This window comes from Fukomys damarensis, unplaced genomic scaffold (genome assembly GCF_012274545.1).
Source record: "Fukomys damarensis isolate Sample0158 unplaced genomic scaffold, DMR_v1.0_HiC HiC_scaffold_26, whole genome shotgun sequence".
Classification (NCBI taxonomy): domain Eukaryota; kingdom Metazoa; phylum Chordata; class Mammalia; order Rodentia; family Bathyergidae; genus Fukomys; species Fukomys damarensis.
The window spans coordinates 7,950,497-7,964,102 of NW_022900938.1; the positions used below are offsets into that span (position 1 = coordinate 7,950,497).

Sequence of the window (13,606 nt, forward strand, 5' to 3'; positions counted from 1 at the left end):
ACAAGAGCCCAATGATGAATGTAACTGTACTGTATACCTAAAATGTACCAATAAACTCAATGAGGAAAAAAAATAAAAGAAAAAATAAATTTTAAAAAATGCTCAACTTCATTAGTCATTTGGGAAGTTGAAGTCAAAATCACAATAAGATGCAATTTCAAACTTACTAGGTGAATGTAATTTAAAATAAAAAAAGAAAAACAAAATTGCTGAGAAAGCAGAGAACTTGGAACCCTCAGATAATGCCGATGAGAATGGAAAACATTTCCTCCAAACGAGTTCCCATAAGACCCAGTTGCACTCGTACATGTAGATCTGGAGAACTGAAACCCTATCTCTAGTTCACAAGAACATTCAAGCAGTGTTACTTACAATCGCCCCAACTGGAAGTGACCCACATGTCTATCAACCGATGAATGGCTAAATCCAGTATGGTACTATGGAATATCATTCAACCATAAAAAGTTAAGTATGGATATATGCTATGGCGTAAATCTTGAAAGCATTATGTTAATTGAGCCAGGCACAGCACCACTCATTATATGATACGGAAACAGGAAGTAGATTCACATTACCAGAGGAGAGGAAGGAAGGCTTTAGGAAATATGGGGTTTCTGGTGTGGTGAAGGAAATATTCTGGAATGAGATCATGATGATGGTTGTACAATATTGTGAATATGCTAAAAACTACTATGTGCTTTCAAATGGCTACAGGTGAATTTTATGTACATGAATTTTTACACAATAAAAAGTTTTTAAAAAAACATACAAACTTCTATAGATGGCTTCCACTTTGTAGTTAATTCAAGTAATGGGGAAAGAACCTGAGTGACATCAGGTGGAATCGATTGGACAAACCTAGAAGATGAATTGATCTGTAGGACAACCAAACTGGACTTTAAAAAAAGATAAGAACATAGGAGGGAGCTCATGCTACCATTTGAAATACATGGCAAATGCCCTAGAACTATATATTGATAGTAAGAATATCATGCTTAAATTGTTTTGGTTGCTATGTTATTATTTTCTATCCAGCATGTATACCATTCCATAATTTTTTTAAAAAAGTGCTTGCTTAAGAGCACATGGCTAACTTGGAAAACTAGTAAAAACAATTTACCAAAGAATTGGAAACCACAAATTAAGACTGTCCTTTAAGAGCTGGGGATTTAGCTCAGTGGTTCTGCTGCCTGCCTCAGAAACACAAGGACCCAAGTTTGAACCCCAGTACCAAAAAAAAAAAAAAAAAAAAAAAAAAAAAGATTGTGCTTTAAATATTTGCTATAGGGAGAAATTCCAAATGGCTGGGTATGAAAATGGGAATAATCTGTGTGTTGATATGCCACATTTTCCTGTTTGCTGTGATAGTTCTGATTTGTTTTTTGAGGCAGGGCCTAACTATGTAGTTCAGGCTGGCCTTGAACTCATGGCAATCCTCCTGCCTTAGCCTCCTCAGTGCTGGGATTACAGGTGTGGACCACGACGACCAGCCTTGATTATTTAAATATGATTTTTTCTTTCTATTTTGCTTTCTCTTCCCCCATCCTTCATTTTCCCCCTTTCCTGTCAAAATGAGGACAAAGATATTTTCAGATAAACAAATGCTAAGAAAATTCATCACTAACAGTCTTACCTTGCAAAAAAGATAATTATGTAGATAATTATAATGGTATAACTGCACCGGTTTTTCATTTCTTCTTTTAAGTGACTTAAAAAGCAACTGTATAAAATTTTATATAAACGATATAAACTTTAAATTTCCCAACAAAATACCAGTAAACCAAACTCAGTGATATATTAAAAAAGGATTAGACCTCACGACCAAGTGGGATTTATTTCAGGGATGGTTTAACATTTAAAAATCAATTAATAAAATCAGTAGGCTAAAGAAAAATTCAAAGAACCGTTTCAATAGGTTTAGAAAAAGCCTTTGAGAAAATCAACATTCTTGAACTCCAAAATATTCAGTACATAAGGAATAGTAGAGAATTTCCTCAACCAGACAAGCGCATCTCTAAAAACCCACAGCTAACATTGTAGGGAGATCAGGAAAAAGACAAAGCTGTGTGAACGCCGCGTGCTCCCTGCCCACGCATCGGCCACTTCCGTTCGTCGTGCTGCTATACACGTGGGTGTGCACGGGTCACTGGAATGTCAGGTCTTTAACTTGGAGGGGAAGATTCCTAGGAAGAAAGCCGCTGGGCCAAGTAGAGAGGAGACGAAGGTCTGCGCCCCCACCCTCATACGTCGTCTTATTCATTTTTTCCACTTGGCTGCTCCTCAGTTGAATCCTTTAATGAAAAGTTACATTGCAATGGAATGTAATGGGAATGGAAAAGATTTCCAAATGGAAAAGACACACGAGACAAGGTATGGGGTCGGGGGCACAGACCTTCCACGTCCTCCCCAGGAGCCTCCTCCCAGTGCATCCATTCATTCACCAATCCAAAAGTTTCAAATCTTCTTTTTCTAGAGCTTTAATTTTTAATCAGAGCTTCATTTTATATGCATGATTGCTTAAGCCATCACCCATACGACTGAGCTTAATCTCCAGCCTCTTCCCCTTTCCAGAGGCTGCAGTGGGGCTGAAACTCTCAACCCTGTATGTATATGGTCAGCCCCTCCCCTGATGTTCTCCGGGGGTCCACCATGAGTGACCTTGTTGGCTTAAGCCTAGGTATGGTTCTGGGTAACAAAAGATATCCTTATAACTCAGGAAATTCTAAGGGTTTTTGAAGTCTGTGCCAGGACCCAGGGCAAAGCCTATCTATCTATCTGTCTATTTATCTACCAGTCCATCCACCTATCTATATTTAAAAAATTATACCACAGATAAGAAATGCATTAAAAAACTATATAAATTAATTTTAGCAAATTTGCAAGCCACGATATCAATACACTAAAATCAAATATATTTCTGTCAGCAATAATCAATCTGGAAATAAAATTATTAAAAATTGGGGGCTGGGGATTTAGCTCAGTGGTTCTGCTGCCTGCCTCACAGCACAAGGACCCAAGTTCAATCCCTACTACAAAAAAAAAAAATTAAACATTTTGATCTACAATTCATCCACAATAATAAAATGCTTAGGTATAAATTTAACAAAATTAAATATAAGCCTTGTACATTGTTGTAAGAAATTAAAGAAAATCTAACTAAATTTAAAGACATTTCATTTTCATAGATTGGAAGTCTTTTATTATCTATAGATTCTGAACAATTGTTATCAAAACCGTAACTTGCTTTTTTGTGGAAATGGAGAAGCTGATCCATATGGAAATCCAAAGCAATCCTGAGAAAGAACAGCACATATGGAGGACTCACATCTCCTGGTTTCAAGACATACCACAAAACTGCAGCGATCGAGACAGTGTAGCAAAGGATAGAGACATTGGTCCATGGAGTAGATGTGAGAATTCAGAAATGAACCCCCATAGTACGAGGTTACATCAGTTTGCTTTTGACAAGTATATTAAGACAATTCAATGTAGGAAAGAATAGTGTTTTCAACAAATGGTATTGGTATTCCATTGGCATTTAAAACATAGGAGAAAATCCTATGCCTGAGGATTTGCTATACTCCAAAAGCACAAACAATAAATGAATAGATTTTAAAAAGTAAAATACTATAAAGCTACTGTGCTAAAAACAGCATGGTACTGGCAGGAAAACAGACACGAGGATCAATGGAACAGATTAGAAGATGCAGAAACAACTCCAGACATACTCAGCCATATTACCTTTGACAAAGGAGCCAAATATCTTCATTGGGAGAAAGATAACCTCTTTAACAAATGGTGCTGGAAAAACTGGCTTTCTATAGGTCAAAGAGTAAAACCACATCTATATCTTTCACCACTCACTAAACTAAAATTGAAATGAATCAAAGATCTAAATATTAAAACAAAACACTAAATCTCCTGGAAGGAAAAAGAGGTAGAACTCTTGAAGATCTAAGTATAGACAAACACTTTATGAACAAAACCCTGATCACACAGGGACTAGCACAGAGAATCAACAATTGGGATCTCATTCTTATTTAAAAAGCTTTTTCACAGCAAGAGACACCACCAGCAGAGTTAATAGACAACCCACAGCATGGGAAAAATTTTTGCCAGTTGTTCCTCAGACCAAGGATTAAGATCTAAAATATATAAAGAACTAAAAAAAGAGACTCCCCCCAATTTAAAGATCCAATCCAAAAATGGGCATCTGAAATGAATAGACACTTCCCAGCTGAAGTAGAAATGACAAATAAATATATGAAAAAAATGTTCATCATCACTTGTTATTTGAGGGATGCAAGTTAAAACAATGCTGAGATTCCATCTCACTCCAGAAAAAACGGCTATTATCAAGAAATCAACCAATAACAAATACTGGAGGGGCTCTGGGGAAAAAGAAACCCTTCTCGACTGTTGGAGGGAGTGTAGACTGGTGCAACCACTGTGGAAATCAGTATGGAGATTCCTCAAAGAACTAAAACTAGAGGCTCCACTTGAGTTATCTGTTCCCTGTCTTGGTATCTTCCCCAAAGAATTAAAGGCATCGTACCACATTGCTATATGCACACTCATTTTTATATCAGTATAGTTTGTAATGGCTAAATCTTGGAAACAGCCCAAATGCCCATCAACTGATGAATGAATAAAGAAGTGGCGTACTACTCTGCCATAAAGAAGGACACACTTGAGACATTTTTAAGTCAATGGATGCACCTTGAGACCACACTCTTGAATGAAATAAATTAGATGCATATGTCTAAAAACCAAATTGTTTCTCTGGTGTGAGAAACTGAAAGTGGGGAAATAAGGACTAAAATATATAAAAGATATTGGGAAATGGAAAGAAAATTTTCAAATAAAAAGGGGAACAAGGGAGGTTGTAGGGGGAAAGGAAGGAAGCGAGAAGAAAAAAAGATATAAGAGAAAAAAGGAAACAAAGCTTTTGTAAAAGAGGGCAAAGGGGCCTGAAGGAAGAGTGAAGGGGAGAAAAGAAGAATCAAGATGTATCATGTACAGGTACAAATTCGCTATGATGAGTGCTATCATTATGCATATCCAAAATGTGCCAATAAATGTGTTGCTTAAAAATGAAATCAATAAGTTGTATTTCATAAATTTTTTGTGTATCAAAGCATGCTGTGAAGAATGCAAGAAGGTAACACTCAGAACAAGAGATCTTTGCCACTCATATACCTGATAACAGGTCTAATATCCAGAATGTATTAAAAAAAACACTCTTAAAACTCAAGAAGACAAGTAATCTAATTTTAAAATGAACAGAGGACTTAAGTGCGTACTTCTTTAATCAGATGAACAGAGGACTTGAATATGTATTTTTAATAATGACATACATAAATATATGTGGCTGATAAACAGATGAAGAGATGCTCAACATTATTAGTCATAGGGAAAAGCAAATGAAAACCACCAGTGAAATAGCCTTTCTGATCCACTAGGGTGATGTTATGGGATGAATTGTTTCCTTGCAAAATTCATATGTTGAAGTCCTAAACTCTGTCACCTCAAAAGTTGGCCTTGTGTGGGAACAGGATCATTGCAGAATTCATTGGCTAAGGAAAAGTCACATAAGAACGTGGTAGGCCTTTGTCAGTCCATGAGAGTTGCTATAACAAAATACCTTAGGCTGTGTAATTTAAAGGAAAGAGAAATTTATTTCTCACAGTTCTGAAGGGCGGAAGTTCAAGATTAAGGTGCTAACAGATTCCGTGTCTGATGAGGGTCATTCTCATGAATAGTTCCTTCCTCACAGTCTAATGTGATGCAAGAACAAGACAGACAAACGCCATGCCTTCGTCTGGTAGGAAGGGGAGAGGGCTGCCTCGGGCCTCTGATAAGATCAGTAATCTGTTCACGAGGTGAACCTCACGGTGCCTAAAGCCCTGACCCAATACGATTACTTTGACAATTAAATCTCAGCACAGGAATTTGAGCGGGAAACATGTTCAGACCATAACCCTTATCCGATACGAGTAGCTTCCTTGTAGAGTGGACATGCACATGTGGAAGAAGTCATGTGAACCCTGGAGTGATGCTGCCAGAAGCCAAGGAACCACAACAACTAGAAGAAAACCCAACACCAGTAACTCTCCAGTATCATCAAAGATAGTATTGTCCTTCTAGCATCTTGATGTCAGATTTCTTACCTCCAGAATTGTGAGCCAATACATTTCTGTGGTTTTATTATAGGCAGCTCAGTTAGATAGAAATGAATGTACAGCCAGAGAGGGACTCGGCTCTCAAGGAAGTCAGCACAGAAATAAAGATATCAGAACTGTGGCTGGAGGCGCATCTGAAGAAGGCCAGGCCTTGAGATGCAGATACGGGCCAGGCTTACCTGTCTTCCTGAGGGATAAACAGTAACTTAAAATTATGCTGTAATGAGCACCCCTTGGCCCAGGAAGTCCAGAGAGACATCAGTCACCCAAGTGGGTGACCAGAGCATCTGGACCTTCTCCTTCTCCAAAATGCCTTTGTTTTTCCCATGATCCCTTGCTAGGTGATCCATTCCCTATTGGATCAATATTAGATAGGTGACCCATATTGTACCCATGTTGTGACAAACCACCCCTGACAAAGGCCCTCAGCGGCCATCCCTTTCAGGATCCCTCCCGGAAATCTAGGAGCTGTTCTTCTCTCCTTAGTACCAATAAAACTCCTTTTTCCTTTGGTTTTCAACTTCATTCTTTGATGCAGTAGGACCTTGAACTCAGCATACTGACACCTGACAGACCAGGAGTTATACTTCTCCCAGATCAGTTTAAGCTGTTTGTGGATCTTTGTTATAGGACCCTTGGTAAAACAATACACATGTGTAGAATAAAAAGATAGGCCAAAATAAGCAGGGATGAGGGTGTAGAGCCATTGGATCCTTCAGACACAGCAATGGAAAAGTGCTTTAGAAAACAGTTTGGTGAACCTCGAAAGTGTTCAGCATACCATATGACTCAGCAATCTCCCTCAAGCAGAACTTGAGATGCACTCTAAGTGAATCGTACACTTTCAAAGGACAATGTTTATGGTGTATGAACTATATTTCGATAAAATGTTTTTAAAAGACAGGCTCTGATCCTGAACTACCCTCCTAAATCCTACCCAAAGTACTTATCTATAGAATTCATGAGAGATTAAAAATATTATTGATTAAAAGACGGAAAAGAAAAGGAAGGGAAGGGAAGAGAAGGGAAAAGCAAGCTAATGAGAAAACTCCCAAAATGGAGTAATCCCCTTTCATCTGTGGGCAGGACTTTCTAGGATCCTCACTGATTGCCTGACTAGTACTGAACCCTGTATACTGTGTGCTTTATCCTATATGTTACCATCAACTAGAACCTGTGTTCATATCTCCCGTGAAGAAATTTAATGCCTTTTCTATTTTAACTAACACTTACCATAACTTTTGCAGTTTGAGGTGTAACAGCAAGACTAGCATGAATCTCTTTTTCCTTCTTGTTTCACAGAAGATTCATTCTTACAATAGACCTTAGCCTCCTCAGCATATAACTTTTTCTTTCCTTTGTAAGGTGTAATTTATTTTTCACTTAAAAGAAGCAATTTAGAACTTCTCTTTGGCATAATCAAATCTTCTGCATCACTACAGTTGTGCTTTGGGGTTTTTTGGTTTTTTGAGACAGGGTCTTGCTAAGTAGCCCAGGCTGGCCTCGAACTTGAAGCAATCCTCCTGCCTCAGCCTCCCAAGTGCTGGGATTATAGGCGTATGCCATCAGGTTCAGTTTAGGGACCACTATTAAGCAAAATAAGGGTTACTTGAACACAAGGATGACAGATGGTTTTATAACCAAGATTGCTCCTGAGTGACTGACGGGAGAGTAGAACATACAGTAAGGATACATTGGACAAAGGTGTGATTCAGGTACTGGATGGGACAGGGACCACTGGTGGTCATTGCACTACTTAGACAGGCATGCAATTTAAAACTTATGAATCGTCTTTTTCTAGAATTTTCCTCTTACTATTTTGAGCCATAGTTAACTGTAGGTCACTGAAACTATAGAAAATGAAACCAGCCCTAAGGAAGGTCTCCTGTATACTTAGTAACAGGAAGTCTGGACTCTACAGAGACTTCTGAGGCAGTGGCAGCCTGTTAGAACATTGCTGCCTTGCTATTTTGGGAAATGCTACGTGTAATGGCAAAATAAGTAATGTGTGCTTTACGCATGTTTTGTGGGTGAACAAGTCCTTGTTTCTTGAATCTCTGAGAAGTGCTAAGTTTATCCAACCTGAGTGACTCTGGGCGGCTCCTTTCGTTTCTCCGGGCCTCTTCATCTGGTGTGATGGAGCGGGCACCAAGGTAACCTCCAAGGCACGGCAGTCCAACTTTTTGGCTTGCCTGAGCAAAACCAGCAAAGAAAAACTGCGTTGGGTCACATATAAAATATACAATACAGTTAATGTGTACAAGTAGCAGAACTTCCTTTATTTAAAACACTTTCAGTATAATAACAATGAGAGAGCTAAAAAATATAAAACCAGTGGGATGTTTGACCTTGTTGTTATGAAACAAATACGTTAATATCTGATTCAAAGGAAATAAGACTTACAAGTCCACTACCTGAGTGCCTGTCTCCACAGACACACATGTAGATAGGCTGAGATACTACTACTGTGACCTCTGCCTATTACCTGCCAAGTTGCACAAGCGTAGGTAATGTCTGGTATCCATGTGGTCCAGGAGGCAGAGTCAGCTCCCCCATCTCATTGTGAATTGTCCCCTACATGGTCCGAACTCGAGGACCGTGCAACCAAGTAACAAAAAATACCAATAAAAAACACAGGATGAAGTTAAAAGCTTATGATCGTGGGCCACGTTACTAGCTGTCTAGAGCCACGTGCAGCCAATGGGTTGGACACTCCTGCTCTCGGTTCTCCTTTCACTCCAAATTTCCGTGGTCAGTATTTTGTGTCCTGTTGACCACTCTGAGAAATGAACTAGGAAGGGGACAGGGGGCATTAGAATCACCTGGGGAAACATGTAAAAACTGGAGATGCCAAGTCCCAAATTCCCAATCAACTCCCCAAATTCCCAATGGAATGCATCATCTCTCGGAATCACCACCTGAGAGAACCGAGCCAAGCAATCAGGAAGCACTGTCAGGTGTCTCTGGAGAGAAGCCAGCCCGAGAAATCAGGAGCCCTCTTTCTCTTCTGTGCCTAATGAACTAAGACAGACACTTCTGCTGGCATCTCTTACCTCCGTCTCCAACTTTTCTCTTAAATGAATCTTCATTCTTTATTCTTTTTAAAAAGTGAGTTAATATCACCCTCAATTTGCTTCTCTTTATACTCCAAACACATGGAGTGCGTGGCTGGAGTTGATGGCCATTTGAGCCATCTGAGTGTTACCAATCCAATAACAGCTGCAAGTTTGCTTTTCACCTTTGAATTGGAGTCACCGGAGATGAGGGAGATGCTATGGGGTGCAGGGTTACAGATCTGTTATGTGACACTGAGTTTCTGTTCCCTGTTGACAGAAACTGAATCCTGCCGGCAGACAGCACTTGTGAGCAGCGATGTCATGGAAAGAGTTAAATTGAAGTAAGGAGAGATACCAGTTAAAATTCCATGAAGTAGCTTTAAGGCTTTAGGGTGGGCAGTTTTGTTCACAAGCAATCAAAGGTCTGAGCCTTACCAGAGATACCCTTAAATGAGCTTCTGATCATCCTTCAGATTTGAAGAGAAGGTACTCGAGTTCTTGCTGTTTTTTCTTATTCCCTTAACCAGAACGTAGATGGTGTTTACTCTGCTGCAGGCACTGTTCAGTGAGCTTCAGCTGCATAAATACCATAACATATTATGTTCCCACACCCACCTGGGGGAGGCTCTAAAATCCAATATGCTTGTGCAGAAGGACGAGACTACACAATACCTCTTCTTCCTGACTCCCACAGCCTGGAAGACAAATGAAGGCATTGCAGGGAATGAGAAATTGACCTGTTCTCTTTAGGATGCTGCTTTCAAATGCCTTATCTAAAATTGAATGTAAATCCTCTCTTGTAACAAAAACAGTCACTTCTCTACTTTGCGCACTTCTCATTGCTGCCAGATACTTTCCCCTGGCCAGGTGTGACAGATGTGTCTCTGATCCTCTGTGTGGATATGTTTCCTCCTCTCTGCAAGCTGGAGACAAGATCAGTCCTTTGACTGCCTCTCTCTCTTGGTGAATAGTACCAGAAAAACACCTTTATATGGTGCCATTCTGGTCTTAGTGTTTCCAATATTGGCATAAAAGCAAAGGGGGTCAGAGGTTGCCTATGACTGTATGAATTTTTTGGTTGGTTCATTATAAATTTGAATATCTTGGAGGAAGTCAGGCATTTGTGTGTTGATCTATGCAATAATGTATACCTTTTTCTGAGACTCCTATTTGCCAGTGTGGACCCTTCTGTCCATCTAACTGATGTGATTTGAGGAACAATGAGATGTTTATTTCAACTAAGATTATTTCTTCTCCCATCTCTTTTGCTGCCTGAAATTTCATCTTTATAGGCTCATTCCCATGGGTTAACAAACAGCCGGGCCAATGTTCTGAAGAGTTAGGACACACTCGAATGGAGTTAGTCATTGTTCTTTGGCTGACTTTGGCTTAGTTAAGATTTCAGCTCTTCTCTGACAACTTTCTGGCAATTTAGAAACTAGAGTTTGGATGGGTGGGTCCTGGAAACACTGCCCGTGACTTTTGAGTCTGGGTGGGGCACCTCAGAGAAGACAAGGGCCCTGGGTGAGTAGGACAAGATAGGGAGAGACTGTGGTGGTTGCTCCAGCTTTAGAAAGCCATAATAAAATACCACAAACTGAATGCTTAGAAGAACAGAAATGTGTCTCACTGTTCTGGAGGCCAGAGTCCAAAATCAAGGTGTTGGCAGCAAACACACCCTCTGAAGGTGGTAGGGGAAGGTCTGTTCTAGGTCTCTCTTCCATCTCCTGGTAGCCTTGGGAGTTCCTTGGATTGTAGATGGTTGGCTTCACCTTATCACTCTTTGCATAGTCTTCTCTTTGCGCCCAGATTTCCAATTTTTATAAGGACATCAGCCATATTAGATCACAGCCTTCTCTCGTGACCTCATTGTTTACTTCTGGAAAGCTCCTATCTACAAATAAGCCTCCTTTCTGAGGTATGTGGGGTGAGAACTCTAAAATGGGGAGGCGGGAGGTATGCGATTAGGTACAACCAGGTTCATGCATGCATGTGCTGGACGGGAGTCTGAGGGAGGAAGTCTTTAAAGATAGGAGCATTTGAATACAGAACCCACTTAATTCAATTCTTCCTCAGACCGGCCCTGCCTGCTCCACAGTACCGCATGTGCAAGAGGCAGCTGTGGCTAGTCAGGTGCCTTGAGTGGACTCACTGGCTGATGAGGAGAGTCAGCGATCACAACTAAGAGATGCAGGGAAGGGCCGGGATGTAGCTCAGTGGTGCAGCTGGCTGCCTTGCAAGTGCAAGGTCACGAGTTCGAGCCCTGGTACCAAAAAATAAAAAAAGATAAGAGATGCAGCTAACAGTAACATTCCAAGCCAGTAGGCCTGGAGCCCAGGCCAGTGGGACAAGGGTGGGGAAGCAGAGCTTTGATAAACCACCTTGAGGCGAGATATCTAAAGAAGCAACGTTTTCTCAACTTTTGTTATAGAAATTTTCAGACATACAGGAAATGAAAGAATTATGCAGTGAACCCTACTTACCTAACACTTAGATTCTACAGTGAACACTTTGCCGCAGGTACTTTATCACATATCTGTTGATCTGTGCCCTGCTGTGTCTGCATCTGTCATGCCTTTCTCAGGTTTTTTGGGGTTTTTTTGTTTTTTGTTTTGATACCGTGGATCGAACTCGGGTCATTGCGCTTGCAAGGCAGGCGGCGGAACCGCTCAGCTAAATCCCCAGCCCACTGGTCCTGCCTTTCATCTTCTGTGTCTCTGATCCTTCAACGCGCGCAGGGCCTGCCCTTCCGGGGCCATCCAGTTCTCAAGGGTACTAAGAGACTTGCCGCAAGCCCGAATTTCATATGCGAAGCGACTGGGAGAGCTCACACCTCAGGGACCACCTCTGTCACGCTGTCCCACTCCGGGACACTACTCGCCTACCTTGATGTCCCCACAGCAGGTACCAGGCGGTCAGGGAGAGCTCCTAAACCACAGGGCCCAGTCACATTACAAATCACGCCTGGCCTTGCAGTGCTCACCTTGCCTGGCCTTGCTTCTCAGCGAGACCACAGTAAAGGCTCCTCCCCTTTTCTCCCTTGTTTCTTCGCCCTCTTTCCAACGCTGGGGCTTCCCCATGTGGCCCGCACGGTCCCCTCCTCTTGGAATGCAAGTCGTAACAAAGCCAGCCCTTCCGTGGCATTCTCTTTTGGTCTGTTGGTCTCACCGTACATGAGTAGTTATCAAAGCTAAATTTTAAAGCGCTATTCATTTGTTTCTTTGATATGTTTGCTTGCTTTTAGAAAAAGCATCTTCTTCATTGGAGTCTAACTGGCTTACAATAAAGTACCCCGGTTTTAAATGTTCAATTTACTGTTCAGTTACTTATCAAAAACTACCTTAATCATGATATGTAATATTTATGTTAAGTAAAAAATAAAACAAAACAAAAAAACAGCCCTCATAACCCTTTACAATGAAGCCCACTTTATCCACCTGACCCTGGAAATCATTGCCTGTCTTGCTATAATTTCGTGTTTCCTGGAATTTCATATAAAGGATACATGCTCTTGTGTTTGGCTTCTTTCCTTAGCATAATAACACTGATGCATCGAGTTACTTCTCCACTTACCTGCCACAGACATTTGAGTTGTTCCCATTTGAGGGCTCTATACATAAATCTGCGATGAACCTTAACGTGCCAGTCTTCAGGGGAATGTATGTTCTCTTGTTTCTTGGGGAGACACCTAAGAGTAACATTGCTGACTCATATCGTATGCCACGGCTCATATCGTATGCCACTTGTTTTTGTAAAGGAGCTGCACCATTTTGTATTCCCGCAGCAATGTACGAGAGTTCTAAAGGCCACACTGTTAACAGGACTGAGTATCGTCTTTGTAACTTAGACATTCCCATGTGCCTGTCCCGGTCTCTCATTCTGGATTTAATTTTCATTTCCCTAAAGACTGATGGGTTGAACATCATTTTATGTACTTCTATTTCACTTGAATATCTTCCTTTGTGAAAGCTTTTGTTAGTTTCTTTTTTTTTAAATCTTGAGTTTTTTGATACTTTTTAAGTATACAGGACAGTTACATTCATCATTGGGATCTTGTACCTTTACATGACAGATCTTGGCTCTTATTTTTTCCCCTTGTCCCTGCCCTCCCTTTACCCCCTCCACCCTTCCCTATTTACAAAGACTTTGTTTCCATTTTTTCCTTTTCTCATATTTTTTCTTTTCCCTTATTTCCTTTCCCCTACTCTTCCCACTTCCCCGACACCTTTAGCCCTTTTCTTCCTATTTCACAATATCAGTTATACAATGTGTATATAGGATACAATTTACATTTTTAGTTTTTCACACTAGAGAAGCTACTCAGTATTTACACATGTGTGTCTTATTTATTTCACTTAAGAGTATGGC

The 13,606-nt window shown here is 40.5% G+C and overlaps 1 long non-coding RNA gene across 3 annotated transcripts in view; it reads right to left on the reverse strand.

Annotated features, from left to right (window-relative positions):
- The window catches only part of LOC104871034, a 42,519-nt gene extending 30,191 nt beyond the window's left edge, over positions 1-12,328 (reverse strand). For all 3 annotated transcript variants that reach the window (XR_782711.2, XR_004514425.1, XR_004514424.1), the window contains exons 1-3: positions 12,222-12,328; positions 9,854-9,933; positions 8,265-8,374 (exon numbers count right to left, since the gene is read on the reverse strand). This is a non-coding gene — a long non-coding RNA (uncharacterized LOC104871034). The remainder of the gene's footprint in view (positions 1-8,264; positions 8,375-9,853; positions 9,934-12,221) is intronic.
- Between the last annotated feature and the right edge of the window lie 1,278 nt (positions 12,329-13,606).